Below are 27973 nucleotides of genomic sequence, written 5' to 3'. Positions count from 1 at the left end.
TTGGGGGACCTTTTAGATCTGAATTTAGGAGAGGCAGTGCTGATAGTTCTGCCATCTGATTTACCTGTTTGGAAGGTGGTTTTCTCACCATTTTTTCATGCACAAAAGTAACAAAGCAAGGGGAATCCTTTGCCCCCACGCCCTGCCCAGCCTCTGGCACTCCCAAGAACCACTGGTAACCTCTCTGCATCGGTGTGTCATTTTTTAACTGCATTTAAAACCACAGGTGGGTAGAACTGGTTTGGTGAAAGTCTGTAAAAGCCTATAATTACAACAGCGCGAATGAGCCTTATAAAAAGTGGGAGAAACCTGACACAAAGGAGAAGCTGGGAAGCCAGGCCCCCTACTACAGGAAACCCAAACTCAATGCTGTAACCTGTAGGCATCTGCTAACACACCCTGAGATGCAGATGAAAATATCAGGTTCTGCACCTGAAAAACATCCCCGCGTGCTTATCAGGAACTGCAAATCCAGGCTCAGAAGCTGGGCGGGAGCAATCACAATGTTAATATGAATTTAGTGTAGGTGAGAAGGACTGGATTGGCCAGGCCAGAGAATCTGGGACCTCTTGTGAATGCTCAAAGTTAGAGGAGCAGAATGGCAAACTCATCCCTGCCACTGTCCTGCCTTAAGGGTGTCACCACTCAGGTGTGCAGCTCAGCTGTATGAGAAGAGAGAAGCTCTACCCATCACACAGCTCTTTACTTCCTAACAAGGCAGATGACAGAAGTGGAAGGTATCATTTCTAATTCTGCTAATGGCAGAACTGGATTAGCGATCCAGCTTTATACGAATGTCTTTGTCGACTTGCAGAGGAGGAGGGAAATAAATACATGTTGATGATCTTCGGGGCTGGATGCTAAAATCAGATTAAGAAGTGAATTTCCTAGTGCTGAAATAACACAGCAATCTGAGTTCCTTTCCATGCCCTTCTCCCTTACAGGGAGATTTGGACTTGCAGCTCCTTGCAAAAACTGATAAATCTGGTACCTGTAGATTAGCCTAGAGGTTTTTTTTTCTTTTGTGTTTGGGTCAACTGATTCTCCACCAACAGGAATAACTAGATTGCTGTGTATCTGATCAGTCAAAGGAAAGAGGGAGGATGTGTTGGCGTAACTTTACAGAGCTGACTAAACTGGGGCTATTGGTCAAGATACACCCAAAACTGCTGGCTGAGCTGGCCAGTTCCATTTCGGGTATAACAAAACAGACTTGCCAGTCATGGAATATTAGCAACAGAACCAGTACAAGGGAAAGATTGCTTACCGCTTAATTGTGTACTTTGAATGCTGATAGTCCACACTGAGATCCAAGAAAAAAAGGTATTTATCATTGTTATCAACAATTATAGAAATAAACCCAGTTTTAATAGCACACAGGACTTGATGCATTTCCCAAATAGGAGGATTTATTAGTTTAAAGCCTGTGTATTTATTTGTTTCTGTCTCCCCAGTCCTAACCCCCTTCCCCACTGTCTTGAATTTTTAATGCACGGTTTCTAATGTCAGTCGTTTTTCTCGTAAAGGTTTTTTGACATAACTTTATATTGCTACATCCTTTTGTTGTTGCCATTCCCCATCCTTGTTAGAGACTCCACTCCCCTAATGAAGCCCGTCTCCTGCCAGGATAATAAAAGAAAATAGATCTAGAGCTGAAGTGAGCCAGTGCGAGGTGTATGCATGTGTGTGCGTCTGATTAGAAATAAGGTGACACAAAATAAGTGCAATAACAGCCTGTTCTCAGGGACTCCAAAGGCCATCCCCAAGAGCTGCAGCTTCTGTGTATGGCTCTGTGTGTGTGTGCAAGTGAGTGTGTGTCTGCTTTCAGGGAGCCATAGGCAGCGATAAGGTCTCCCCTCAGCCTCCTTTTCTCCAAGCTAAACCACCCCAGTTCCCTCAGCCACTCTCATGTGGCTTGTTCTGCAGCCCCTTCACCAGCTCTGTTCCCCTTCTCTGGACACGCTCCAGCCCCTCAATGTGTGTTTTGTAGTGAGGAGCCCAAAACTGAACCCAGGATTCAAGGTACAAGTAGTACAGGGCCACAATCACTTCGCTGGTCCTGCTGGCCACGCTGTTTCTGACAATAGAATTAGATAACGTGTGCTAAGATAATCTTGGGGACTGGTTTATTGCATGCTCCAACAGACACAAAGAGGTCTGGGTCTCCAGTTGAAATAACAATGAGTAGAAAAACCTGTTTTGACTTGTTTCCAGTGGGATATCCAGCTTTTAAGCACATCAGACACATTCACATGAGGAGAACCTCTACATATTTGTGGCTTTCAACATCTGAAATATTTACAGCTCTGCTCCGTTGTCTGTAGCAGTGCCACGTACTTGAGAACTCAAGAAAGTTCTGCCTATTTCTTCCTATCAGACCAATTCTAAAATTCCAAACCCAGAGTCATAATGTCTAGGCTTGGTTTTTACACTAACTCTTACACAGAAAAGCTTAACTGAAACTTCAGGTGGAAATTAATCCAGTCACTTCTTTTTCTCTAATAGATTTTGATCTATCCCTCCACACTGTGACAATTTCTGGCATGTAACTGATGTCTGCTTTAAAGAAGGCCGTAATTATGAAGTCTGCAGGGAACTGTAGGTCAAGAGAGAGACGCAATGACATAGCTCCTACTGGACCAGAAAAACAGGAATGGCTAGGACTGACAATGGATCAGTAAGGAAATACTTGCAGCATGCAGGATCTGGCTCTATTTTGTCCTTTTCAAGCTGTACTTTCATAGCTATGGAAAACACCCGACTAATTTTTATAACTGGAACACCATTCACTGTTGTCCTTCTAAAATCCTGTCTGGAAAGCCCAGAAGCACTCTCAAACTGGGAACACAACACCTGCAAACTGATGGGGCAATCTAATCAGCAGCTTTTTATCATCAGAATCCAGAAAACCAGACTGGAGTAGAAGCAAAGGGCAGCTGAATTTAGGCATGATTGTAAGGAAAAATAAAACTGTTGGCATGTCTCTGCACATGTGTGAGCAGCCGTTACAAGCAGATGGGTCACAATGCTCAAGCCCCAATATCAACACACAGCCTAGGGATAACCAAGCACTGGGGACGATGCAGCGCTGTTATTTCTGTAGGACAGGTCACAGTTCCATGAACTGCAACCCGTTTTGACAGAGCAGAGTAATCAGCAAGATCAATAAACTGCTTCATGAAATGGAGAATCCAAGCTCCAGGATTCATGTGGATCCTCGAGTAGGAGCATCCCAAAGAGATAAGCTTGTCTGATTTTTCTCCTTTGTTTGCTAATGCCAGACAGGCAACACAAGTTGTCCCTCACACACAGCGTGACACTGCAACTCAAAACATCACTCTTAAACTTTAAAGAATGGGAGACCTCGAGAGGCTATGAACGTTGGAAGTGGGACCTCTCTCCAGTCTAAAGCATACGCCTCCTCCTCTTTGTAACAGACCTGCACATTGGCTACCAGCACCTAACCTACAATCAATGAACACTGACAGGAACTCACAGCCACAATTGCCTGTTGTGTCTTATGCATAGCAAGGTGCATCCGTGAGTTCGCTCCTGAAAGGCTTTTTTAAACATCAAAGTGAAAAACCTACTGAGATTTCCCCAAATCAAACCAAATATGTTTGTCCCAAAGCAAGTTTTGATCAAAGAGAAGAAAGAGGCATGAAAACCACAATGGCATTAAGACAAAATATTGGTTTCACACAGACTCCTGGGTGGCAGCATGAAGCCAGGCAAGGAAAGAATGGGTCTTTCATGGATAGATGGATCGCAGAAGGGAAATACTCTACACAAGCAGCATTTCTGCAGGGAAGATGACAGTTTTCCCTTTGGCTGTCCTGAACAGACAATGGGACCAGCAGGGTTATGATCTAAGCAAGACAATGCATACAGGTGCGGTGGCACTGTCTGACGAGCAGTTACTGAAATGGAGAGAATATTTTTTTGGGGGGGGGAGATGTGGTGGAGTTGTTTATTTTAATTTATCTCCTTAAGGAAGGCAAATACCAGCCCCTGCATTCCCAGGGATGCTAAAGGACACCCAGCAGGTTGGCAGCTACTGCAGAACACATGCCAGCCATCTCCAGTTTTAATGCTTAGGAGGTGCAGGCTGTGCTGTATTAATATGCAAAGTGTGCCTACCTTCCCAATTAAATGGAAAATGCTATGATTAAAGGCAGTCAGAAGATATTAGATGGATAGTGCTGAACCATGGACTTTATTTCCTACACACAGAAACCCCACAGGAGCGCTGATGGAGTACATGCCGGGAAGGTTACCAAAGGCAAAACAGAGCTGGGGAAGGAAAAATGCTTGAATAGGTAGAAGGGGGAGAAAAGGAGGATGCTGTTTACAGAAGGACTGAATTAACACAGTACCTCATCCTGGTCTCTCAGACATGGCCCTCTGGGCCACGCATGTCTAGAGGGAAACCAAGCACCACTGCTCACAGGAGCCAAATTCTAGCACATCATTTTGAGGGAAGAAGGCCTCAGAAGCTGAGTGAATCACTTCATAGCTGCACAACCCTGAGGCAAAGCTCAGAGGGGACTGGCCTTCCCTATGCCCCCTCTTTCCTTGTTAGCATCAGCATGTTCTCCTCTACCACCTCTCTGGGATGGGAGAAGAAAACACAGCAGAGAAGTACAGCATGCTGGATAATTTACAATTAAACCCACAAAGATAAAACAAGAAACATTAATAACTGATCAGAGTTCCCTTTGCCTTGCTGCAAAAGGCTCGCTCTAAATCACCCACGCAGTTTTAACCCTCCTGGCTCTGCATCTCAGCCCCAGGCCATGGAGCCAGTTCCCCCCACTTACTCTTCCTTCCTGCCTCTGAGCGCTGCTGCACCCTGTCACCGATGCACTCCCTGCCCGTGTTTCATGACTTGCATTTAATTAAAAGAGATGGCAAAGTCAGCTATATTTACGGGGACTTCTAATCCTCACACTTACATTTTCAGTTGCTATGGGTTTCCTTCCAGAGTTTGCTCTTTCTCCCTCAGCAGGTAACATGCACCAGGATAAAGTCTAATAAATTCTGCTGTGTAATTGGCTGTATATTTTAGGAGTCCATCTATCCCAGTGCTGTGAAAACAGAGGCCTTCAAAAAATTACTGTAAGGACAGAAACCCCTGGGGGACTGAGTCCGAAGTGCTTTATTTCCTCAGCTGACTGCTGCTAAATCGTTAGAGGTACAAGGCTGGAGTGCTGAGTGGAACCAAGCCAGAGCCAGCAGCAGCAGCGATGCCACAGGACAGCACTGGAAGGAAAGAAGTTGCCAGAAGTTGCACCTTTGTCCAAAAGCAGAGTTTGCTGTCCTGCTCTGCTTGTCTGAGGGCAAGAAAACCACCACAGAGGCTGACCGGAGGGCACTGTCTGCCTGCCCGATGCCCAGTTCAAGAGAGGTAATGTTGCTTGATAGATATTAATGCGATAACTCTTGACGTTCTAGTGCTGCTAACACTCCAAAGACACTGAAAAGTCCACAATACTCTTTAAATGAGGCAATTCCACTACAGACTCCTAGAAAGGCTGGGGAAAAGTCTCCACCTTTTGAGGAATACAGAACTTCAGCTGCTCTCTCTCTTTAGGGAGGGATTACTTTTAGCAGCAACGTGCCCCCAGGTGAAGCCACACACAGGAAAGGATGCGCATTAGTTCTAGACTGCCAGCTTAGCTCTACCTGAGCTGGCAGAGCCAGGTGTAATGAGGGTACATGTTACTGACTTACAATTAACCGCAGAGCCAGTCGTAACAGGTAGGATGCGAAGTACGTTGGAGGTAGCCGTGTTTGAGGAAGCCTGCACTGCCACCTGGTAGAACTCTTTGGAGATAAAGACAAAATATTGGTTCAGCAACACTTACAAGAGTATGAGATAATTTTTTTTTTTTTTTCCCTCATGGACTAATACATACCACAGAGGAGAGTTGAAAAGTGACATCAATGTACGTGAAAGCACTGATGATACATGGACATTGTGTGCTGTATTTGAGGAGGCAGCTCCACCAAAAATATTAGAACCACCACTAGCATCTCCAGATCATCACAGGACTCCCTTCTATAACAACCTGCGAAGAGGAATCAGAGGATCATAGAATAGTTTGGGTTGGAAGGGACCTTAAAGATCATCCAGTTCCACCCCTGCCATGGGCAGGGACACCTCCCACTGGATCAGGCTGCCCAAGCCCCATCCAACCTGGCCTTGAACACTTCCAAGGATGGGGCAGCAACAACTTCCCTGGGCAGCCTGTTCCAGTGTCTCACCAGTCTCATAATGAAGAAATTCCTCGTTATGCCTAGTCTAAATCTGCCCCTCTCCAGTTTATACCCATTGTCCCTCGTCCTATCACTAAACCTTTGTGAACGGTCCCTCCCCAGCTTTCTTGTAGCCCCTTCGGGTACTGGAAGGAAATCTGCATACACAAAAAATTATCTAACTTGTTCTACCAGCATTTGGGATGACACATCTCTAATGATCACAACAGGAATTGTCTGTAGGCAATGACATCACTCATAGACAGGCCTGTTGCACTGCACTTAAGGTGTTCAACACTCGGCAGACTGACTGGTTGTGATCTTTCTTCACACAAGGAAACTTTGCTGCATGAGCATCCTCACCCCCAATGTCAGCACTGCAAAATCTCTTCTCATATCAAAATTCCCACTGACCAGTAGAAATGTCAAATCCCCATTCACTACTGAATCAAAATAAAACACTGCAAAACAAGAGGGAGAAATGACATTTCCTCGGAGTCACTCATTTCAGTAAAAGAAGGAAAAGACATAATAAAAGAGGAAAGAATTCAATGAAGTTGGCATATATGTGCCCCCTCTGCAAAACCACACAGAATTATGGCCAAAACTGCCTGAATACATAAACTCCTATTTTTCTATCATTTCTCCATGATGTTGGAGAAGGTGACACCCTTTAATTGACAGTTTCCCACAATCTAAGTTTAAGTACAATGTCAATGTTATTTCATACAATCATGGACTGGTTTGGGGTGGAAGAGACCTTAAAGCCCGTCCAGTTCCAGCCCCCTTCAAACTCAATCAGGTTGCTCAAAGCCCCATCCATCCTGTCCTTGAACACTTCCAGGGATGGGGCAGCCACGACTGCTCTGGGCAACCTGGGCCAGGGCCTCTTCACCCTCATTGTGAAGAATTTCTCCCTAATGTCTGATCTAAATCTTTCCCTTTCTATTTAAAGCCATCCCCCCCCCCAATCCTATCACTATGTGGCCTTGTAAAAAGACCCTCAGCCAGCTTTCTTGTAGGTTTTTGCTTCTCTCCCCTGTGAATTTTATGCTGAGTTTCTTATTTCCCTCCATTTTTTAAAGAATAGTTTATTAAGAAAAGCTGACGGTACCTCTGCTCCGTCTGCTGGAACAGCCCTGGTGAATAAAAAACCCACCTCACAGGAGACAGTTTTATTCTGTTGATCGGAAGTCTGCCAGCCCAATTTATGATTGGACATAAGATCTCCAAATCTGAATTTATGTGTTGTAGTATAACGACAGGTCAATGAGATTAGAAGTATGTTCATGAGAGAGCTGTAAGGCAATTTGAGTTTCATGGTTCTGTGGTGACTGGGCATTCAGGCTAAAGAAACCTGCATTAATAAAATACTTGCAGTCCCGGGGAACAATCTGCGCATTATTCATTATTGCAGCCCGGCTGCCTTCATCAAAACCCCCTCACCATAAAAAACAGAGAGGGAGAGGGAAAGCAATTCTCCCCTTCCCCTTTATTCAGATGAAGTCATCAGGGAGATGGTGCCATTGATAATGAATGGGCTGAATTAACAATAGAAACACTTTTCTTCCTTATCATATGGTTCACATAATCAAAGCGGGGAGGGGGAATAGGAAGGGAGAAGAAAAATCTGAACCTCACATATGGGTCTCCCAGATGAAAAATGTATGGACCAAATGCAGCCAGGCAGCTTCTCATTGCATACAAAGTATCGCCCTTGACTTCAAGGAACCCTGTTTATCGAAGAAACACCACCCTACAAACCTCAAACAAAGGGCCTAAATGAGTCTCGGCCAGGTCACACAAGTGTGCATAGGTCATCTGGATCAGAGGAACCCCATGTAAATGGTAGAGCTGGGCCTCACAGCTGCATGTAGATCTAGGGACAAAAGCCAAGCCTGGCTGTCCAGAACACAGCCTCAGGCTTCAAAAGGGGGCTGCTTTGGCCCCTAGGTTGGATGCAGCAAGTCCTGCAAACTTTAGTTTCAAATTCAAATATCTCCCAGGGCTGGAACCTAGATCAAGATGTAGGTTCCATATGTTATCATGATAACTTTAAAGTGAAGCTCAGTTTGTGTTTCAGAGTTACCTCAAGGTTCAAATTTGCTTGCTTCTACCATTCTAGTTCTAGTTCCAGCCCTCGGATCATCTTTGTGATGTAAGAAGGGTGGAGAATCCACAATTCTTGTACACTTCAGCAATGGCTGTAGGTGCCTGGCACTTCTCAATACTGAGCACAAATGCTGAAAAACTAGAGCAGAATTAAGTGGAATACAACACCGGCAGCCTTAAGGACACAGGAAGGATGCACAGAAAGGAGCCTGAAAGGGACGGGTTCAAGAGGGAATGACGGTGAGCTGTTATTTTTCTGCACATTTTCATAAATAAAGGTTCACGATGCTGCTGTTTGACTATTCCAGTCGCGGTGCAATGGAGTCCCAAATCAGAGATCCCTGTGCACCCACAAAGCTGTTCTTGCTGAAGGGGGCAGATATTGTTTGTTGAGTAAACTCATCTCTGGTAGGCAGTGAGATACCAGGACTTTTCCGTTTCATCATCGTTTCATCTGTTCTGTTGTCAGGCAGGGCAGTAGGCCAGCACAAGTTCCTGTTGCCTCAGCTTCAGGGGTGGACTGGAGTCAGAATTTATACAAATAAAAGAAGAATCGAACAGTGCCGGCAGCACCAATCTGATTAGAGAGTCATTTATTTTCTGGTCGTTAATAATTTGTGCAATAAAAGATTGCGTGCCTTTCTGAGTTAGTAGGAGTTATTGGCACAAATTTCCCTCCACACTGGTGTGAGTCTGTGCTTGGAACATAAATTATTAGTTTCTTATCGCACTCCTCCTCATTTTTCATGCTGCCACAGCTAGATCGCCAGAAGCCAACCCCTCAGCCTCGGTCTTATTTTATGCTGCACAAGAAAGGCAGCAAAGATGGCTATTCCATCTTTAATTACACACACATATTTTTGCATTGCATCTCCCCCACTCTTCTTCCCCACCTGAACACTGGCAGGGGGGTGCACTGCATTGTGTCCGTGTGTGCCTCTGCCCTTGGAGACAGGCAAGGGCTCTGCTGTTTGCCAGCGATGTTTCTAATGAAAGCACTGCTCTTTGACAGAGGAAGGGAATGACAGGCTTCCACCATCCTGCCAGCTTCTATCAGATATCTGGTTGGAATACTAGCAAGGACACTGTAGTGTGCATCTCAGTGTGAGGAGACTGGAATTCATAGAAGGGGTTGGGTTGGGAGGGACCCTAAAGCCCATCCAGTTCCAACCCCCTGCCACTGGCAGGGACACGTTGCAGTGGATCAGGGTGCTCAGAGCCTCATATAAAACCTTAGTGTGCTCATATCTTAGGTTTGATCTCTGTACTGCAAGGAGGACATACTACCACTAGGGACAGCCCAGAGAAGGGTAACTACAAGGATGGTATGAATTCATACCGTACTTGAAAGAGCAAAAGGAAAACACCAGCACAGAATTAGGTTGCACTCAAGATGGCTGTATTTCCAGTTTCAGGTTAAGAAGATTGAGTTTTGGATGTAGCTGAGGAAATACTTGGGCTGTCGCTTCCTATCGCATTAAGCGTGTGAATAAGTACGCCTCAATGCTCCTCTGTAAAATGGATGTTATACTCACATTTCCAAAGTATTTGAAGTTCACTGGGGGAAATACGCTAAGGATTAAAACTCATTTAAAAGCTGTCAGAACATCCTTCCTGTTTCTCTGACACGCAGCGCTGAAATGCTCTTCAGTGATGCTAATTGTCTTGTTAAACACAGCAGTTCACATATAAACCGCACCAAAATTCTTGGACCTTTCCATGTGTCAGCCTCATGGTCTTCTCCATTCAACACATCTCTTTCAATTGTATCCTAGGAACGTTGCATTGACATTTGCTTAACTTCAAATGGTTCAGAGCATGTCTGACATCTGCAAATGTATTTGCCAAGGCTGTGCAAACCATAAGCTTCCATAGATAAGCAAAGTCAAGAGGAGCAGGACTAGCTTTACCTTCACTGAAGGACAGCTACCACAGCTTGAGTGCTTTTCTACACAGCACCCATTCACAGCAGCCTTTGGATCTGCATCCTTTTATTCTCTCTTTACACACTCCACTGGCAACTCCAGTTACTCCTCTGGTCACAGCCAAAGCCCGCCCACTATTCTCTCTCCCTAATTCTCAAAATGCCAAATTCCTGCTGCATAAACCAGTCTGAGGGAGGGCAAGGCTGACCATGTGTATTGGAGGTGGCTGTTCCAAAGCACATAGGTGCAACAAGCTCCAATGCAGCGACAGCACGGAGATCGCAGGGTTTAATTCAACTTCAGAGAATGCTTTCTCTGTCCAGTGTGGCTAAGCCCAAGCAGTGCTGCAGAGGCCTGGTGTTGTCTATCAATAACAGAACGCTGTGACATGCTTAGGGCACCCCTGCGTATGTATGTATGTTACAAGGAACACACATTTCTCCATTTCAAGAGGATTTATAACAGGAGGCTTGGGCAGGCACAGCACACACATACGGGTGCACTGTCGGTTCGGTGATCGATGGCTCGGTGCTTTGCGTGTCTCTGGTGATTATACTGCATTGGTGAGTCACTGATCATTTCAAAGCGATGCTTATGTCTACAGGGTAACATCCAACACATCCACATTTCCCACTATGTTCCAAATATCTACCCTGAATTCTTATGCTCTGCTGCAGGAGCATCACTAGGGCTCTGTTTCACCAGGTTAATTTCTGTCAGAACCAAAGAGCAGCCTCTCCCTCCACAGCGGAGCTAAAACCTCACCAGCCACCAGTACGTACCAGAGCTGCAGAGAGGCACTCCATCGCGGGGGGTGTTGGAACTAGACAATCTTTAAGGTCCCTTAAGTTTGGGTTGGAAGGGACCTTAAAGATCATCCAGTTCCAACCCCCCCTGCCATGGACAGGGACACCTCCCACTGGTGTCCCTCCAACCTGGCCTTGAAAACCTCCAGGGATGGGGCAGCCACAACTTCCCTGAAAAACCTGTGCCACTGCCTCATCACTCTCATTGTGAAGAAATTCTCCCTTATGTCCAGTCTAAATCTGCCCCTCTCCAGTTCATACCCATTGCCCCCAGTCCTGTCACTACAGGCCTTTGTGAACAGCCCCTCTCCAGCTTTCTTGTAGCCCCTTCAGGTACTGGAAGGTCGCTATAAGGTCTTCTTGGAGCCTTCTCTTCTCCAGGCTGAAAAAACCCAACTCTCTCGCCTGTCCTGGTATGATGATTCTATAGTAGGATGGCTGCCCCACGGTGGTTTAGGAAGCCCATGTGCTGCAGAACACCCCCCCAGCCTGCCATTGCACTGAAGTATTGCTCACACACAAAACCCCAGCCACCTACGCTATCTCACTGAGCACCTGTGTTGGAAAACTCCCCGCCCAGCCCCAATCAGGAAAAGAGCCTGTGCTGAGAATGTCAACACAGGAGGGGCTACAGCTGCAGACATGTCACAGCTGTAATAAGTAGATTTAAACCAAAAACTGAATGTAAACCAAATAGTTGCGTATTTTATCACTTATCAGATCTGTCCTTGAAAAAAAATTCAAAGACAGGAACACCAGCACCACAAAACTCTTTCAGAATGAAGATTTATAAAGCACAGCAACAACCTCTTAGGTCTATCACAAAATTACACTAATGGACAGAAAAGCATTTATTCTGCACTGTTACCGGACACAAATCCTGGGCTTTTCCCTGATTCTCTACCAGATTCACAAATCTCATGCTGTTTGCCATTACTACTCTGATTTCTTGCTAGCTGGCTCCCAGTTTGGATTCTCCAGTTTAAGGCTGCAGGCTAGGCTAGAAAAAACATCTGGTTCTTTTGAAACCAGGGAGTAAGATAATCATAGAAACTGAGAATCACAGAGTGGTTTGAGTTGGAAGGGACCTCAGCCCTCATCATCCCCTGTGTCTGTGCCCAGGGCGCTGGAGCTGCTTGGTTGGCTGGCAACCCCCTGTCTGCTGCTGGGGGAGATCCCAGCAGCAAAAGCCTCCCCAAATTCCCATGCCCATTAAGCAGTTCTCGCAGCCCAGAAAGGCAAATGCATCCTGGGCTGCATCTGAAGCAGCGTGGCCAGCGGAGTGAGGGAGGGGATTCTGCCCCTCTGCTCTGGTGAGACCCTACCTGGAGTCCTGTGTCCAATTCTGTAATTCCCAGCATAAGAAGAATATAGAACTGTTGGAACAGGTCCAGAGGAGGCCATGAAAATGATCTGAGGGCTGGAGCACCTCTGCTATGAGGACAGGCTGAGAGAGATGGGGTTGTTCAGCCGGGAGAAGAGAAGGCTCTGGGGAGAACTTAGAGCAGCTTCCAGCACGGAAAGAGGCTCCAGGAAAACTGGGGGGGGCTCTTGATCAGGGAGAGCAGGGATAGGGTGAGGGAGAATGGCTTTAAATTGGAAGAGGGAAGATTTAGATCAGACATTAGAAAGAAATTCTTCATGATGTGGGTGGTGAGGCCCTGGCCCGGGTTGCCCAGAGCAGTGGTGGCTGCCCCATCCCTGGAGGGGTTCCAGGCCAGGTTGGATGGGGCTTGGAGCTCCTGATCCAGTGGGAGGTGTCCCTGCCCATGGCGGGGGGGGGGGGGAACTGGGTGGACTTTGAGGTGCCTTCCAATCCAAACCATTCCATGGTTTTGTGACCCTCTGGGGAGCCAGAGAATGAGCAGAGACACGAGGGTGGCCATGGGGTGACACAGGATCCTCTTGCCAAGTTATTTTTTCATATTTGTCCAAGACAGTGGCATCGATCAGAACTGAAATGAAGCTGCTCTCGTGTCATTATCTATAGGGAGAGTCCCTTGTCTCCAAGACGAGAGACAAACCCCAGAAAAATCCCCTCCAGGAAAAGCTAACATGGCAGGTTTTATCCAGTATTTACCCAGAATATTTACGAAAGCAGTGTTTAAGGAAAGGTATGTTTTTCTGCATGGGGCGCTAGGGAGGCCTGCCTCTCCTGCTTCCCCCAAATCAAACAAACCACTGAGCTAGCAGGGAAGTTCCAAATATTTCTACCGTTCAGCTGCAGCCTGAGAGGGTGTGAGTGCACCCCAAGATTTGAATTCCTACCCTGCCTTCATGCAGGCAGAAAATAGAAATGAAGAAGTGCTGTATGGTTTCGGCGGGTGATTCAGCTTTCTTTGCTGCACCCTGGCAATTAGTTTGCATTATTACAACTGTATGGAAAGCTATAGTTTGAAGTCTCTGCTTATATAGGGAAAGTAGGAAAGCTAAAGGACTCAACACTGGCAGCTGCTCCCCAAGGCTCTGTGCCTGGGGCTAGACTCCATTCGAGTCTGAATGAGATTCCCACAGCATCACACAGTCTGCAAAAGGAGTTTCAGAGACACTGCCTCCTCGGGCCTTCTCCACAGAGGCAGCAGAAAAAAAAGTTCCTTGCGTCCATCTTCTTCCCCATGCTGCCGTTCAGGGTTAAGCATATTCTAACCCACGGTCTGGTAATGTATTATGCTAGGGCATGACCTTACAGCAAGGGTGCTGTAGCACAGCTGCTGTCCTAGAGAATGTCTACATGCTGATTCCCTGCAGAAAGCGGCAGGCCAGAGTGAAGGGGGAAAAAAACCCAAACAAAAAAACCCTTTACAGGAAAGAGAGGAGCATGTAGATTCCTCACCAGTAATTCCATTAGAGATTATTAAATCATCTACTCCTAAATAAGGTCATTGGCTTTTATTTTCCCTGTCTCTCCCTCCTTTGCCTGTTTCCTCCAGGAAGGCACTAGCGACCAAGGTTCTTTTCCTGAATCTATTTTCATTTCAGCAAAGCAGATTCTCAAAAGAAAGCGAATTCCCAACTTTCTGTTCTGTTGGCTGTAAGCATCAGATAATGAACTGATCATACAGGAATCAGGAAGAAACCTTGTATTTCTTGTATGCAGGAATAAACAATCAACTTGGTGCAGAATATGACAGGAGAGAGTGTGAATTGAGAGTTACTACTGCGAACAGGAGACAAGGTTTTGTTATAACAGAGTAAATCTGTAATCCTTTAGCACAGAAGAAGTCTCTGTCCTTTTCCTGACGGTGGCACTGCCCATCACCTGGCACCCGTGTGCCAAATGAAATAACACACCAACTGAGGCATTCCCAACTGAATTTGATCTCCCACTCTCCTCCATTTACCACTGTTATTCTGGATTTTCTGCACCCTTATATGCAATGGTGGTACTTATGCAGATAGAAATCCCCTCTCCATTAAACAGGATTTTGTGTGTGAGTACTTGCTCACGGTACGGTGCTGTTTCTCATCGCCCTCTTCCTTGCATTCTTTTGTGGGAGAACAACTTTTGGTGGGTAAATGTGGACACCAAGCTGTGAAAATAAACCTGTCACTCCGAGCTCTGTTCTACTTCTTAACACTCCTGCCACACCCAAGAGCCCACACTATTGGTTTCAGCTTCAACATCTGCCCCTCTGACAGTCAGACTTCAGTTCACAAGGAGATTAAGAGTTATCCCATGTGCTGAGGGATATCAGATCAGCTTAAGGTGAGATTTTAGGCAACTGAAAGAGGTTTCCCATTTTGACTCAGACTTTTTTTCTGTTTAATTTATATCAGAGTTTCAGATGAAACTGAAAAAAGGAAGCTGCTACACATTCTCTTTCCGAGTGGACTTTGTCTCATGCGTTTAACACTGACCCAGTCACAAGGCCAGAACTGTAGAGTGTGTGCACAACCTAGGTGTTTCAATGTAAAATTCTGTGGTTTAGCACAAACTACCAGTGAAAACCCATGCATCTCTGCTGGTTGATGTAAAATGAGCCTTATAAGCTTCCCAAATTTTTCTTCTCTTTCCATCATCACTCTTGTTAGTGGTTACAGACACCCTTTCTCCAACCAAGTGACACAGTGGAAATTAGCATAAAAAATGACAAGCCACGTCAGTTAAAAATCCCACGTAAGAGCTCAGTCTAAAACCAGAACTGCTAAGCATTCAGAGTCCTCTGTGCTCCAGGGATGCACAGCTCATGTCTTCACACTCTTTTGGAACTAGGGATAGCGGGACCTCAACCAGTAACCCAGACAGACATTGTTTCTCTTTTCCCTTCTGTCCTGACCTCCTTTATGCCAATGACAAGGAGTACCCAAAAAGATCACCTGATAGTCTGCAAGATAGAGAAAAGCCCCTCACTGCTTTTTCCTCCTTTTAATTGCATGTATTCAAAGGTATTTCTAACAAAATATGCAGTGTGCTGTAAGGAATATTTTTCTGCAGGACTCCTTTCTAGATACCTGGATATTCAGCCTGTGAATCCTGTAGTCCTTAGCAGACAATGGGGGGCAAAACAAGTTGGTAAATTACATGGCCTCTATCTGTTACAGACACTTCATCCACTTTCTGCTACACCAAGCTGATTGCTTTTTCCAACATTACGGAATAAAAAAACAGCGTATAAGGAGTAGAGAGAAAACAAAGAAAGGACCGCCACATCTCCAGCTTTGCTCCAGAAAAGTAATCAGATAGGCAAAAGTTCTCCCGCTCCAAGGAAATGTGGTAACTGAATTTCATTTTCTCCCCTCCTCAAGATGGATGGTCTTAATTGTTCATGCCAAAAGAGCAAGCAAATCTCTTAATTAATTAGGATTACAAAAGGGGATGGTGAGTGACACCAGGCCAGACACATTACCTGTCTCTAGTGTCTGAGAACTCTGCTGTAGCTGGGATCTAATCATTCATCTGGGACAGACTGTTCTTACAACCCACAATCAAACTCTCCAGTCTGTTGACTAATCAGATAACTTCCCATAAAGTAATCCATAAAGTTTACAGTTCAAGTCTGATCTTTTTTTGGGGGGAGTGTTTTTAAGCTGAAACAGGGGGAGATGTAGATGAGATCTTAAAAAGAAATGTTTTGCTGTGAGAGTGGGGAGGCCCTGGCCCAGGTTGTCCAGAGCAGTGGTGGCTGCCCCATCCCTGGAGGTGTTCAAGGCCAGGCTGGATGGGGCTAGGAGCCCCTGATCCAGTGGGAAGTGTCCCTGCCCATGGCAGGGGATTGGAACTGGATGGTTTTGAGGTCCCTTCCAGCCCAACCCATCCTACAATTCTCCCACACTTCCTTCCTCAATGCTGTGTTTTCTCCAGGATGAAAACTCCAACACATATTTACAGAAAAAAACAATACAATCAAATGGGTTCCATTTCTCTAGCTGCACGTTTTGGGAACAGCAGAGAGACAGATGTTGTAGTCACCTAGGATAATGTGGTCAGTGGTACAATGGACTTTTTTCTTCCGCTGCTCTTATATGTTCAAAGAAAAACAATGACACTCTGTCCTTTTCACATTACAGTAGGTATCACAGGGGTACTCTGGGAAGGCAGGTGACCTGCAGAATGATCTCTCTGTTAGAATTTAGTCCACAAAGTGAAAAGATTGAGTAGCTCTGTCCTATGGATATATCAAAAATAGCAAACCTGCTTCCAGGCACTGATGAAGTTTGCCATGATGTAACCTCCTTCTTCCATGCTTGAGGGTAGTTTTGAAGGTATCTTGTCATGCCACAGCAGTGCTTCAGTGGGACTTTGCAACAGGTTGTGGCTTACTAAAGTTGGAGAGAAAGCAAGGATAAAAATTATGATCTTTAAACATGTACCACGTGGTGTCAGGAAGGCTTTGACTCAGAATAGCCAACATGTCTACTCCTGGCTAGACATGAGGAACACAAAATATCATGGAAATACAGGCTGCATGGTGATAAAAGAACCACTTGTTAACAGGTCAAGAATAATATCAACCTGGCTTTCTTTTGTACACACCATCCTCACAAGAAAGAATACAACAGAACGTTGCCATACATTGAACACACATTCACCGTTGCCCCTGGCCATGGCAGGGGGTTGGAACTGGGTGATCTTTAAGGTCCCTTTCAACCCAAACCACTCCATGATTCTATGATTCTATACCTGACACAAAAGAATGGAGAGAGGAGCTGGGGGTTCATAACTGGGGTTAGATGTCAAACTTATCAAGGACATAGCAAGGATAAACCATCCCCATCTTGCTTATAAAGGAAGAGAGAGGCAATGTAGGAAGAGAGGAAGGGGACAGGGAAGGAAATAAATAAGGACAATGCACAATTTATGAAGACAAGAAGGTAGTAAGTGCTGCTCACCTGGAGTGTAAATTGGTATTGATGTCACAACACAGCCCAGCCAAAAAATAATGATGATGATAATTTAGGGCTTGCACTATATCTCACTCAAGTCGCAGCCCTATCCAACAGCAACTCCTACCCTGCTGCATTTTTCCCCTTCTCTATTCATTGGTGTCCTCCTAAATCAAATATACTCAATGTTGATTTGATTATATTTCCTTATTTTATTTATCATATATCGCTCACTCTCTTGCTCTCCTCTCAAGTTCTCACTGGGCACCTCAGTCATTTTCTGGTACCTAGCAGTACTCGGAGGAACAAGCCTGTCTTTAGCCACAGAATCTTTATGCTGCTGGTAAGGATTCATGCATCCTTCCCAGCCCTCATCTGTCATCCTTTAATCTCACCTGTTTTATGCTCCAGATCCTGGCTACCCAGTCCTGACTTCCCAGGTTTATAGCCCTGACTTACTTCCCTCCTGTAACATTTTACTGCTTGGTTATCGGCCCTTAGGGACCTCATTTACACAAGTGCTGTTTTCGCTATAGTTAAGACTAATTCACTGGGTTACAGTTTGCTCTTATATCCCACATTCTGTTCAGTTCGCACTCTCCTCTCTCCTGCTGGGAGGCAAAGGATTTTCTGATGGAAGGGAGATATGTATACATATATATATATTTTAAATTATGGGTATTAATCTCCTTTCGGGTGTCTCAAACCCTGAATTAAATTCTCCCCATCTGTGTAGCATGATTCTGCCTGTTTCTCTTTGCTGCACATGTGCCCTCTTAAGCCATTCCTAAGGTCTGTAGGACTTTGAGAAAGAGACTTCATCCAGGACCTGCTCTCCTCACCCAGTCTGATGTTCTAGGGAATGGCAGACCACAGTCCTGAGGAAGCCTTGGGACCCAGATATGTCCCTTATTTGTGCCTCTGTTCCAGCTGACGGTGTTCTGTTCCTGGAATGTACCTCTGTATGTTTTCTTCCTTTCTTTCTTTCCTTCTTTCTTTCCTTCCTTCTTTCCTTCTTTCCTTCTTTCTTCACTTTTTTTTTTTTCTTTATGTTTATTTCCATTTTCTCATTAGGGAAGGAAATACTTCCTGCTGTCTAATGCACACCTGTACAGACCCAGGTACGCATGCACAGATAGGCAGTACATATTGGTGTGAATACATGGCTTATTTCAATAAATCTCCCTAAACAAGGCTTATTTTCCAGTACTGCCCGTTTTCACAGCTCCAACTCCAGCCGAGTTTGTGATTTATTTTGTTTATGGACCAGTTTTGATATAAAAGCTCAGCACAATCAACATCCTTCTCTATACTGACTAAGCCAAAACCACAGAGTCACCTAGAGAAAGAGAGAGGACACAGTCAAAGAAACCTGGTCAGACTCTGTGCCATATCTAATGTGCCTGGAACACAGAATAGGGGTGGTGCGATGGAGAACAGGTAAGTGCGATCCATGGAAGCTACTTCCCCTCCGGGACCACATGCCCAACAAGACTCAATTCAGCTGCCTAAGCAAATGAAAGAGAAACTCTGCATTTGAGTGCCATTAGAACCCCCAGAACGCCAGAATCAAGAGTCTGTTGTACTCTGTTTCAGTAAACTATTTAGCATTGGCTTAATTGCAAATAGCACCATAATGATGTCGATTCCATGAAAAATGAAACATGAATTTGTAAATAATACAGTCTTTTGCCATTCCCTGCTACTTTTACAGGATTAAAAGCTTATTGCCAACATTTATTAGATTTCCCACCCTATTGCAAGAGACAAATAGATATCAGCCCTTTTTTTTGATAGATAAACTGTGGCACAAAGAAATTAAATGAGTTGCCTACGGTCATACAACGAACAGTTTAGGAACTGGATCACTGGACCCATTCTTTTTTTTCCCTAATTTCTGTGTTTCTAAACAGCAAACCCTCCGGGGCTTTGGCACACAGTTGCAAATGGTTTTCCAGATTCAATACCAATACTGGCATAAGTCCATTCATACAGAAGCTGGTGAGCTGTGAACAGAATTAGACCAGCTTATTATCTTAAATGGCAACAAAGCTAAAACAACACCAACTGCAGCTCAAAATCTTACCCAAATGCAGGATCAATAAATCCCCAGATAAAGTGACAACAGTAAAAAAAAAAAAACAAAACTGAACAAAGAAAAAAACCCAGCATCAACAAAAAAAGCAAAACTAAAGCTAGAAATGAAAACACAATCACAACAATTTAAGTGTTGTAGAGGAGCAAGAGTTCCGTGTGTTATGGTATGGTTCTAATCTGTGATACAGGCTTCTGGCTCCTAGGAGACTGTACATAAATAATATCCCACAGGGATATAAACTTTGTTTTTTCCTTAAATTGGCTTCTTTGGCAACAATGACCACAACCAGATCCTCATCCCACGCACCTTTCTTTTCTTTGAACTCCACATGCATCTTACACTCAGATGATAAAGCTATCCCATATTAATAAACAGGGAGCAGAGGCCCACATATAGCCTATTTACATGAGCCTCAAGAAGTGAGAGATTCTGTTTACATATAGCCTGTTTACAGGAGCATCAAGAAGTGAGGGATTCTGTTCAGGTTTTGTTCTTCACGGTCCTCCCTCTTACTCCAAGTGCCCAGCATCCCCTTTTCCATCCTCAGAAATGTGCTGTGTGCTGCAATGTTTCCACTTGGCAGCTGACAGAGTTCCCCCACATGGAGGGAGGAAAGTCAAAAATCACAGCTCTGCTGCTGCACGCGCCTGCTTCCTGGCCTGGTGTGACAGCCCCAGCACCACTGCCAGGAACGCTCTTTGGGTGATAAGGGTGTGAGCACTGCAGGATCCCCCTCGGCCCCAGCTGCCAGCTGGTACAGGCACTAACGAAACAACACGTTATAAATTCCTGCAAACCTCCCTTGTTTTGAGCCACAGAAATTGCATCTAATGTATTTAGCTGTTAAAAATGAAGGAGTCTGAACCTTGGCGCCTGTTTCTATTCAGAGGGCAAAACTACAGCTCCAGACTCCTTCATCAAAACCCTGTCAAGTGGTCTAGCAGCAGCTACCTATGGCGTTTGGAGACTGAGATCCGAGCTCCAAAGTAGGAGCTCTCTGCGTAACACTGGTTTCAGGAAGAACCACGTCCTACCATCCAGCCTATCACTGGCGTGGGGCTGATGCAGACTTTTACGAGTCCATCCTATGCAGAAGGAAGCCTGGAAGGGCTATGCCCTCAGCCAGCAGCTGAACCTGGATCTCTACAGACTACCAGATTATCACCATTCCTACATGAACTAAATGCTACATTGCTCATTGGACAACACCATAGAGACTTGCATTGGTAAAACTGACCATCCCTCCCTCCTGCTCCAGCAGGCCTATTTACATGAACAATAATTACTTCCCTGAATAAGGGATTCAATCTCCAGCTATGAGGCTATAAAGTAAAAACCCAAAGGACAGACGCCAATCTCTGCAGGGTATAACAGTAGTTTTTAGATGGTGCATTAACCGGCTGTGTAGTTTTATCCAGAGAGCCACCCATTCCATAATCAGAGTGTGCATGCCCTGCGTACCACCAGATCCCAAGCCAACATCTGTGGAGCATGCGTTAGCAGCAGTTTACCATCGTAAATTCCATCACTGGCAGCATTCCCTAACTTCTTCCGATTCACGTGGAGCAGAGGGGGGAGCACAGCAGATTCCTGAATGTGCTCGCAGTGCTTGCTTTGTAGTAGGCATGTGATACCCTTAATTTTCTAAAGTGCATAATCAGGCAAAGGGGAGAGCTGGCCAAGGCTTAAGGTGGCTGATAACTGTCTCCAGCACGCAGGCTCGAGAGAGGTCTGGAGATGAGTGTTCTAAGGAGGCCATACATTGGAGATGACATCCTAGGTAGTTTTCAGGACTTAGAGGTGGTGAAAAAGCACTTCCTGCAAGCTTAGTAATCTTCTATGTCACCCCATTCATCTGGAGGGAAAAGGACCCAACATTCCAGCATTCCCATTTACAAAAAGCATCTGAATCCCCAGTGAGAAAGAAGAGTTGCATACCTCATTCCTTGATGATCCCATCAAGCATCAACAATGTGGAGGAGCTTTGCTTCGCAGGTTTCTTGTGCTCCAGGCAGGAGTTTTCACTCACTGTGTTCGGTGAACCTAGAATAATAAAGGGAAAACTTTCAATAAAATGTTCCACCGCAGAGCAGGTGCTGAAGAACAGTTGCTACATGGGAAAATGGGCAAAGGTCCTCCCACATTTCCAATATAATCCCACTTCCAGCTAGGGCAACAAGGCAAAATGAATGCTATGGCACTGCTTCCTCTGCAGGATGTTAGAGGAGAGGATGTCTGGTGGCTGGAAGTGCAAAGGGATTCAAAGAACAGAGGCCTTAGCTGGAAAATTGAAAGCAGTGACTGGAAGTGAGGGATAGTTGAACTCCGGGTCAGCATTGCTGGAGTAATTCTTCTAGCCACCACTATGTGACCTCCCTAATAAACCACTCGAATAACAGGATGGGGACGAGGAAGAAGGTGAAACACCTTCAATGTTTGTGTATAACTTGATTTTGCATGTGCTTGAAGGCTTACTGAGCAAAAATCCAGTTCAGTCTTGAGTCCCAGCCAGTGCCCCTGCTTTCCCTCTCCTCACCAAACCTAGGAGGGAAAAAAGCATTGGCTAAATAGTAGGGGCTCCCTGGTTTCCTTGGGTTCCCTTGACTTCTATTCCCTCATCCTCTAGGAGGGATTGTGTTGATAAGGTTTAATTGAATCTCAGAAGTTCAGCTGTCTCTAGAGCAAGTCCTTGTGACAGAAGAGTCTGATCCTCCCACACCACACATCACTGGTGGCTTGGAGTAGCAGGGCATAGAGTTTTGGTAGTAATATTCAAGGTCTGTTTCACAAACAACTAAGTGGCCACCATCTCATGGACTTCCAACAGTTGTTGCTATTCCTCTGGTTTCTAAAGAGATGATGATGTGTGGAATAAATGTAGCAGGAGCCTAGCACAGGAGGGGGCGAAAGGAAGGAAAGAAGAATCAAGAGAAAGGAGCCATTCCTTCTCAGAGACCCTTCTTTTACCCTTTCCTTATAAGTAGAACTCTCTTGCCTCTCTAACCATAATATGTCAGCAGGCTGAAAAGAAAGCTGTGCTCTTCCATGAAACGTAGACCCAGGGCTGGAGACTGCACGGGCCAGAATTTAGAGCAGATCTGCTCCAAGACTTATCCATCCTAGTGCCCTGTGTGCCCCCATACTGTTATATTCAGAAATAAATCTATAAAGAGCAGCTCTTCCTCCATCATAGGCTGATAAATTCTCATCCAACAGTCCTTGAAAGAGGTATAAAGACTCCTACTGACTACAACATGATGAAGGCCACTCCAGCATTTCTTCCAGAGGATCTAAAACCTAGCAGCCATACCCTAACCTGGAATGCTCTCTGATCGCTTCATTCCCCAGTAACTCCCGACACCAACATTTTGCTCTTTTTTCCAACAAACCTGAGCAGTATTTATTAGTAGTTACACATACTCCAAGGAGTTAAAACACATCTTGTCCAGGATATGGCCTGTGTGACTCAATTTCTAAAGCAGTAAATTGTAAGCCATAAAGCCATGTCATTATTTACTTTCTTACAGATAACATGGAGCCAGTTTCTCTCTGCGACTCTCCATTCTGTGGCCTTTCGGAGGCATTCTTTGTGACCGCTGCATGGCTCAGAGATTCCCAAGTTGCATATATGGAAAATCCCTGTGAAACCATTGTTCCTTTCCCAAGAGAGAGAAGGAGGAAAGCTCCATTCACCACCAGACTTGGTTCTCTCCTAGCTCTCTGCTTCCCATAACCAGATGTCTCTGTGTCCATCTTCCTGCCTCCTTGCTTTGGGTCCACAACAGCAGAAGCGGTCACGCTCCACACCCATTTGGGCAAAAGGAAAGAGGGAGCAGCGTGCGGAAAGGGAGTGGGGAGGGGGGCATAGGGGAACAGAATGAACTTGTTCTCAGAGAACCATGGCGTCCAGACTGGCGGGTTTCTTTTATCCTGTTTCAGTTCGGTAAAAGCCTCAATTAACTCCACATTAATTATTAAATCAGAACAATGCATCTTTGAGTTCCAACTGCTAAGTTTTGTTACTGCTGTTTCTTTGGGGAGATGATTGGCTAGTTTTACAACTTAGGACATAAATATCTTTCTTCAAGGAGTTCCTGGGCTGTTGTTTATATTTTCACCTCTGTGGGACCATTTTTAATCACAGCATCTCATGCATGCATGGAGAGAAGTACTTCTGGGCCTGCTACACCTTGAAAACTTTTTACCCTGACACACACGGCTTTGATGCTGGGCATAGAATTACACTCCTAACTATAATGATATAATAGGAAATTGGGAGACTCTGCATGTTAAATAAAAAGAGTCCAGGAAAACAAATATAATCAAATAACTAAATTAAACGGGCAGCTCTGAGCAGGCAGCTGGTGCCTCAGCCATCTTTTCTGTCTCCATTCACTGCTTGGATTTCTGTTTCTGCTCAGACTGGAGGAGCTGGCAAAACTCACACTTGACCTGGAATACCACTGACAACATGTGATTTGTTTTGCCTCTGTTGGAAAAGGCTGCAGTAGTTGCCGCAGCAAACTTGCTGTCAGCCCACACGTCCTTCAGTGCTGCCATTGACCACAGCTCTCCTGCTCTTTTGGCAGAAATGGCAGTGGAGGGAGGGAAAACCTACAGTCAATACATTTGTATTAAAAACCAAAAATGGTCTAGACTGTTCAGTAAGGATTTTCTTCTAACAAGAAACTCTACACATTGTTGCCTGCACACGTGACTCTGCGCATGAGCTGTGCATTTGCCCTCAGTGTACATTATGCTCAGCACCTTTCTGATCTTGCACTTTTCAGGTGTAAGGTTATCCTGGGAGGCTGCTCCGAGAAGCTGAGAATGCAGCTTTCTTGCTCTACAGGAAAAAAGCTCTACAACCAGATGGAAGTTTCTAGGAGTACCTGTCTCAAAAATAAGCCTGAGAGACATTACTCAGTGCTCTGGGTCACATAAAAAAGGCAGGCAGACAAGAACGCACACTGTGGGAAGGATGTCTGACGATTGTGTGGCACAACCACCCACAAAAATGAGGCACTGGACAGTGCTGCGAGAAGCATAAACCCAATCCCTTTTTGCTACACACTCCCCTGGGTATCCCTTGGCAAATTCTATGCTGTCTGATAGAAATCAAGCTGTTCATGCCTGTGCCACAGTTCTACACTTGCAAAAATCCACCTTTCAAAGAGTTTTTAAGATCTTGGATGAAAGCTGCTATTACGCTTTACAGTTATTTAGGTAATCATTATTATTTATTACCATGGGAGTTACTGAAGAAGTCATATGAAAGCAGAATAGCAAGCTTGACCTTATGTACCCACGTCTCAGTCTAATTCAATACTCTTTATCAGACATACTTTTGCTGCAAAGTTCCTTAGGGCTGGGGCTTGTTTGTTCTGCAGGACGTTTGCAATACTTCAAAATCCTATGAAAATAATTAATTAATTAAAGTGTCATTATCAATCATGATAAATACCAGCAGAGCTGCCTGCCTATGGATGGCAAAACCTATATATTATTGCCAATTTGGAAGGGATTATCAGTGGGAAGTGGGAAAGTCTCTCTGAAGTGTTTAACTATGGCTTATTTTAATGCATATTTATGGGATAGAATTCTTAAAATTTGCACAGCAAAACAGCACGGGCAAATAGAAGAAAAAAATAAGGGCAAGGACAAAGCAGCAGCCTGCTGAGGCTTCTCTGCTTGAAAGAAGTCCACGCGTTCACCCTGGGAAGCGGAAAACATCCAATATAGAGCCCCGTGATACTCCTGCTTACGCTAGATTTATGTCAGTGGAATCCTCTGACACCAGTTGAATTGCTCTCACACACCAGCATGACAGCAGAAGCAGGGCCAGGTTCTCTGCAGGGGAAAAGAAAAAAGAAACAATCTAAGCAGTTTTCATTTGTAGCTGTGCCTTACACTCTGCCCCATTTACAGCAAGGCGGCATAGAACTTTTTCTCCCTCCTGTGAGCAGGGTTTAATAAGACCAGTAAGAACTGTTCGCAGCACATCCTTTGTCTCAGCATCTCCAAGACGTTCCTCAATTCAACCTGACACCATTCATTCCTGTAAGGCACATACAGATGTCTGTCCCCAACTCTACAGGTGCACAAACTGAGGCCCACGAGGTGTTGGTAGAGAAGCTGGGAATACAGTCGAGGATCCTCAGTTTCATAGGCCCTTGGCAGAACTTGCATATCATGCTTGTTTTTATAGAATTATAGAATCGTTTGGGTCGGAAGGGACCTTAAAGATCATCTAGTTCCAACACCCCTGCATGGGCAAGGACACTTCCCATTGGATCAGGCTGCCCAAAGCATGAAAACCTACTGCTTGCTAAGTGAAGGAGAGATATGCTTTCCTGCCAAGTGTGAAAATCAGTGTGCAGGCATAAGCTCACGGCGTAAAGCCACTGCTCCTAGGGCCAGTCAGGTTGCTTATTTTGCTTTGTGGATTTACAGGGAAAGTCCCATACTCTCATTTTAGCAGAACCCAAGCACAAAAGGGAACAACCTCCTGCAGACAGCTAGGAATCTCACACGGTAGGCCTGATGCAGGACTGCCTGGTGACAAAGGAACCATTTCACCAATCCTTGTACTTTTCTACAGGCTTCATCTCCCAGAGAACACTGACAGGTTGCTAGTGGAACCCACCAGAAATGGGCCTGTGGGAGCACATAAAAGGTCCTGCCATCTCATTCTGGTCCAGGAACCTACTTTCACATGCTTAATGATTTGTACTGTTAAGCAAACATGAGTGCTTTTAGTGCAGACTGAAGAAGGGCTGCTCCTAATCAAAAGCAGCCAGCCTGTTTATTTCTATTTTTTCCCCTATTGTCTATTTTGGTGTTTATAAAAAGACAAAGTTGGAGCTGTGTGGCCGTGGGCTCCTCAAGACAGCTGTCTTGCTTGTAAGGCTCCACATCAGCCAGAAAGATGTACCAGATACAAAGACATACCAGATACATGGTTCACACAGCATGCCCAAGGGGAGAAAATCCCCTTTGGTGATAGGGCCAGGCCAAGGTCTTTGTGCTGTGGTGCACAGAGGTAGTTCTCCAAGTTAGCTCCAACCAGGCCCACAGAACAGGGATGGCTGTGATGGAAGAGCCCATAGGTACTCAAATAGGCAGACCTGATGATTTAGAAATGTCCTGTGAGAGGCATGAAACCATCACTCCAACCCAGAGCTGGGAACAGTGGCTGCGCTTCACCTTGGATTCTCCCTGTACCCTCTTTGATAGCTCCCACTAAAATCCCTGCTGGTCCTTTTCCTTGGATCCTCCACGCTATAGAAAAACGATGGCAAGCCAAAGTCTGCCTGCAAGGCTGCTGTCCCATGCTGACACGTCTAACTATGTAGGATACAGAACTTAGCGGGAGAATTCCAGTCGCTGGGCTTTGTCCAAGCGGGCAGCAGTTGCACCTATACTGATACCCTGACTGGCTTCCAATTTCCAGTCCCCTGCCAACTGAAAAGCGGTAGATGCCTCAAAAACAGCCACTGGTTTATTATAGCTAACCCCATTTTCTTTGTTCGCTTTGATAATTCTAAGCCTGATTTTAAATGGAGTAGCCATCTGAGTTTAAATTTCACAGGCTGAGGTTGTTTTCCTTTCCATCTTTTCTCTAATAATAAAATAATTACTACCTCCAAGCCCTTTCAAGTCACAGCAAGAATAACAGGACCTCCCCCCAGCAAAACACTGGCCAAGAAGCACAGCACCTCATAACGTGTACATACATGAAACTGATAACTCCTGAAGAAATAAATATAACCTAGAAGAGGAAACTTAACTCACTTCTTTAAACATATCAGGAATATAAGCCACAGACTGAGCAGGAGAGGAAAGAACAAATGCAACGCAAGCTAGAAAGAAGGCAGACGGAAGCAGAAATGTTACTTTTGCAAGGGATCACGTAACATTAGTAATAAGGCATCAGGAAAGGGGGTTAACAGCGATGGAGCAGACCATAGCGAAACACCACTGTGCAGATTGATAGGGATGCATTTTCTGCTCACTGTTAGCACCAGGGACGTCCACCTCCCAACTTGTTTTCCCTCCACAAAACAGCACTAGTTTTTCCTTTTTCTTGAAGCCCTGTTTCCTTTTACCCCTTCCCGCACTGCATGCCCTGAGCTCGTTATTGATTTCCACGGCCTGAAAAGCAGTTTTGTCCCTAAGGTGGCTCTGGCCGGAGGAATGCAGAGCACAGACTCCCTTCCTCAGCTCCACAGGGAAGAAGGGATAACATACACCCTCACAAGAACCAACCCAACTTGAAACTGGGCCCTTGCTTGTGGGCCAGCAGCTCTCAACAGGCCCCTTTTCTCTTGGAACAACTCTTTTCTGTTTAAATCCCCAAAGGATATACTTAACACCATTAAATGTCCCCTCTAACTCTAAGTGTCACCACTGGCTCCCTTTTCTTGTTGGCGCCAGGCATGAGCTGGGTG

At 45.2% G+C, this 27973-nt stretch overlaps 1 protein-coding gene across 4 annotated transcripts in view; it reads right to left on the bottom strand.

The window, feature by feature from the left end:
- Positions 1–27973, bottom strand: part of SAMD11 (sterile alpha motif domain containing 11) — a 233663-nt gene that overhangs the window by 149852 nt on the left and 55838 nt on the right. For all 4 annotated transcript variants that reach the window (XM_054085465.1, XM_054085468.1, XM_054085467.1 and 1 more), the window contains exons 4-7: positions 25289–25373; positions 16734–16861; positions 5919–6071; positions 5734–5826 (exon numbers count right to left, since the gene is read on the bottom strand). The gene's annotated coding sequence lies outside the window, so the exon portion shown is untranslated. The remainder of the gene's footprint in view (positions 1–5733; positions 5827–5918; positions 6072–16733; positions 16862–25288; positions 25374–27973) is intronic.

This window comes from Cuculus canorus, chromosome 21, assembly GCF_017976375.1.
Source record: "Cuculus canorus isolate bCucCan1 chromosome 21, bCucCan1.pri, whole genome shotgun sequence".
Classification (NCBI taxonomy): domain Eukaryota; kingdom Metazoa; phylum Chordata; class Aves; order Cuculiformes; family Cuculidae; genus Cuculus; species Cuculus canorus.
The sequence above is the reverse complement of the archived record's forward strand: the minus strand, read 5'-3'. Positions and strand labels throughout refer to the sequence as shown.